The sequence below is a fragment of the Haliotis rubra genome, unplaced genomic scaffold, assembly GCF_003918875.1.
Source record: "Haliotis rubra isolate DU_JTF1 unplaced genomic scaffold, ASM391887v1 Scf96, whole genome shotgun sequence".
NCBI classification, from domain to species: domain Eukaryota; kingdom Metazoa; phylum Mollusca; class Gastropoda; order Lepetellida; family Haliotidae; genus Haliotis; species Haliotis rubra.
The window spans coordinates 341,238-345,825 of record NW_025767701.1 but is presented as its reverse complement, the minus strand read 5'-3'; positions in this window follow the sequence as shown (position 1 = coordinate 345,825).

Genomic DNA, 4,588 nt, shown 5'->3' with positions numbered 1-4,588 from the left:
TGAAACATGTATGCGGAGAACTCGTGAACAGCATGGGGAAACTGAACGAAGTCGACGAGCACATCGCTCGCGAGAAAATAAAACTCGCCGAATCGGACGGTGATATGAGACTGGATAAAAAAAACACCTGAAATCTCTCGGGGAGGCCCTGGCTAAACTGGCTTGTAAGGCCGCCGAAGCCCTGCCCGGCATCCTGGGTAGCATCATGTCGTGGCTGCTGAGCGCTCTGGCTTAAACTGCTACGTGGCTCGGTCAAAACCGGTGGGCAGCCATTGTCGCCGTGGTGGGGCTGGTGTACGTGGTACCCTTCCACAATACTGAGAGCCGTTCTGGTGAAAACGGAGAAATACATCGACGGTAGAACCGAGTCGTTTTCACTGCGGCAGTATAAGAGGTTAACCCGGGGGCAACATCCCTGAGCTGGTAATATCGGTGTAAGATATAAATCATAATCTTGTGAATATAGGATACCTCAGCATAACGCTGCACATAAAATGACTAGCGCACAAGGCCCCGGAATGAGGTTAAAAAAATGCATCAATGTGGGGATCTCCGACCTCGGGGACACACGCGGATTCGACGAAGTCCCCTCCGGTGGAACACTAGGTGATATAGTAGATACCTCAAGAGCAGTCGTCAACACTCGGTAGGCCCTAGTCAGCACCAGTGATGATAAATGGATAGTATACCCATCGTTCGGGGGAAAACTGTTCGACATAGAAGATATTGAGAGCGCTACTATCGCCCAAAACAAGCCATATATGCCCGTCTTCACCGATGATGACAAGTGGGTGTTGTTACCCGCGAAATGCGACTGGTTTCTCAATATTAGGCTCGGCTCCCCCTACGTGTTCACGGATAACAAAGACAACTACCTAAACAAAGTCGTGAACAATGGAACCCTGCTCGTGGCTTACGTCCCGGCTCAGAGGCATAGCGTAGTCATCAGCCCAGTCGCCAGTATGGCAGCCCACATTCTATCGAGTTAACTGGGAGTGCAAGACATGACATTGCAGTTGGTGTCTGAATTCGCTGGTGTGGTCAACGTCCTGGCGAGCCTACCGGAGAACGCCACTTTGATCATCAAAGTCTACCTAGGGGAACCATCGCAGGATGAAGTCGAAATCGTGAAGAGGGTCAAACTCGAGTGGGTGAAAGGCACCAGTATCAGGTTTGCACAGTTTACGTGCGGGTGGGTGTCGATTCCCACACCAGTCTGCAGGGGGTCATCGTGGCTGTGGACGACACGATATCACTCACCAAGATCTTCCTACCCGACAACATACACTTCATGGGGTTGCAGTGCACCCCTGAACTATTATCAGAAAAACAATCGGAAACTATATCGTAATAGTATTATAGCAATGGCCAATCGTCCTCGACCCAACGTTACGCTTAACGATCTAGGAGACACGGAGGGATTCGATCTGTCCGGCGAGGAAGACGCCTTGTATGCCCTACGCTTGAAAGGCAACGTGTATAGGCGGGCAGCAATAGTCGATCGCCCCAACGTCACAGTTAACGATCTAGGAGACACGGAAATATTCGATCTGCCCGGCGAGGAAGACGCCTTGTACGTCCTGCTATTAAGAGATGGCATGTACATACGGAAACCTCTGGCATCCTTTAAAGAACCCAAATGGCTGATCAACATAATCCTTACCTCACCTTACATCTCTTTAAATGAACATGGCCATGTCACCGAAATTAAGAACACCGGCTTCACCCTCACGTCTTTCATACTGAATTATGGAGAAGTGCTAGCTTTCCCAATACACCACCACCCGGGCAACCTTTTAATTTCATCCGTGGAGTCAGAGTTGAGGTTCGATACCGAATTAGTTATGGCACCAGGCTCCACACTCATCATAGAAGTCATGCTTAGGGGCGTTATTAAGGATTCAGGCCTGCGCCTTTTACCTGGGGTGACAGTACATTGGGATGACCCCGTATTAGACCCCATACATTGCCGTATCGTCAAACAATTGGGGGAATACCCACTGAGATTACTGCCCCGCTCGATAGACCTGTCGTGGGTTAGTATAGACCAAAAGTTACCTATTGACCTTTCCCGTATCTTCCTACACCCGAATCTAAACCCTATAAGACTCAAGTACGTTGAACGACTATTAAAAAAAGCCCAATTAGAAAATATCTCATAAGATATATTATATGCACACAGGATGGGGCTATACCAAGTTGTAGAGGAAGTAGCGAAGACCCTGGAAACCGTAGACGGGTTCCGTTTGAGACAGTTATGTGATGTAAAACGCCATCTAGAACAAGACCGCAACACGTGGAAAGCACTATATAAGAAGTACCATAGAGCTTTCAATATCGTGGACAGGACTGATACTGCCCTTATGGCAACCAGCATGGGACTAGGGGCGGCCACAAATCAGACAAAATTTAGAAAAAATACGAATAGCTGCTGAAAACAATAGATCAGACTACAGATGGAGTAGAAGAAGTAATGAGGTATGAGATCACTTTCAAGAAAGGTCGCTGTAAAGCTTTATTTCATTAATAAAGCTTTGTCAGGCCCTTAGATCTCGCCCCCATCGTGTCTACTACTTTTGAATCCCCAGTTAACCTACAGACCCCACGTGCCACTTCCTGATCATGTGATAGCTCTATGTTGCGTTGACCTCGATGAACCAGTTTTATGTGAATCGCCTATGATCTCTTTGGTGTCCGTAATAAAGGTTTGGTGGGCTTTTCATACCCCCTGTTCTATGTACTTTTTCTTCTCGTCTTCGCTGATAGCAGACTTACAAGACTTGGACCGGATTTCTTGTTTCATCTTACGGTACTTGTCGAGTTCAGAGAGGATTGAGCGAAATTCCTCCTCTGAGATCTTACTGTCAACGGGTGCCGTGGAACAACGCTCACTTACCGTGTTCAGCTTTACTTCGGCCAGAACCCTGATCTCGTCCTGTTTCAATGCCTTGCAATGCAGTCTGCATGATGCAAACTTAAACACCAACCCTGCCACCCCTACCACCCAAGCTGTTATTTCAATGCCTAGCACTATAGGTGCGGCCACTATGGTGGCTAACAACCCAACACCTGCCGCCTCTAGTCCCATGCTGGTTGCCATAAGGGCGGCAGGTGTTGGATTGTTTATAAAATTTAACACTATGCTGGATGTCTCAAACACGTTGCCATTTGTTTTGTCACATATGTCCAAATCTCCTGACAACAACCCAGGTAGAATAACTCCCAAACAACTACTCCAGTAGACTTTAAGACTTTCAGGTATCATCATCTCCCCTCCGTACTAGCAGTTTCAGCAGAAACACACTGCAGTGGCTCAGGGGAACGTTGAAATGACTGTTTGCCTGGTTTGCCCAGTTTAGTGCGCAGTTGCTCAGCTACACATTAGATCAAGGGTACACGATATTAAAAGCAGGATTACAATGATAATAGTGAGAATCTACCGAAAATCAATAGGGACGGGCGAGGCATAGAATCGATATTATTTGCCTGGTCAATTTTGAGGAAGACACACACAAACAAATATTAAACTGCAACAGAATGATAACCCGCCTTGAAAAATATCTTTGTACATGACAGACTTGGAACCATTATTAGACACCTTCTGTTCTGACGTTTTTTGTGGAAAACTTAATTTTGCTAAATGAATCTAATCAAACGTGATAACACTTATTTTCAAAATTGTAAAACTGAGGAACTAATCGTGATAACAGTTATTTCTAATGAGGAATTGAAGAACTAAATATGCTAACACTTTTGGTAAGAAACGTGTGAAGAACTAACTAAATAAGTAAACTTTTGCGTTGATGAATTTCTAAGTAACGTATCTGTCAAATTTTCAAAACAAGATAAAAACAATTTGTATTTTGAAGAAAACAACCTTATATTTTCCACAACGTCTCAAGAAATGTTGTTCTCAGTTAACATAGCAGTCATGTTTCTTCACTTAACATAGCAGTCAATGTTTTCAGAGAAATTGAGGACTTGAGGTTAGTTTTGCTGGAGAAATTCACCTTCCAGTATGATGAATCTGTTACATAAGCACTGTCGGAAATAGAAAAAAAAGAACCTTTTTCCGCATTTATGTCTACAATTTATGTAATTAATGTGCGAAAGTGAAATATCTCTTAACGTCAGTTCGGCGTAACTACAGTCTAAGTGGTAGGGAAATAGGAAACGTAGAAAAAGGACTATACTGAGGAGAGATGACTGTAGAAATGAGCAATGCGGTTTTTTCAAAGTCCAAAGCGACTTATTTGGAACAGACCGTGGTTTTATGCAAATTAGTGTGCAATGAAATTGAATTACAAAGGAAACTTTGTCAATACCCATTTTGACATTAAACTTAGCTTAATTATAAACGATAGCTTACTTAACAAATACTAATTTTAAGACTGAAACTATTAAGGATGTAGCTAACATGGAGTCTCACTTACGTTATCAAAAGAAACAGGTAGGAAGGGTCGTCTCAAAAGCAAAACCAGGACAGGTGTCACAGACGGTGGTTGGGGTCGGTCTTGCGGATAGAGATATTAGCTGAGATAAGATAATCCTTTAGGCGAACTGGGTAGGCAAACTGCATGTCATAACA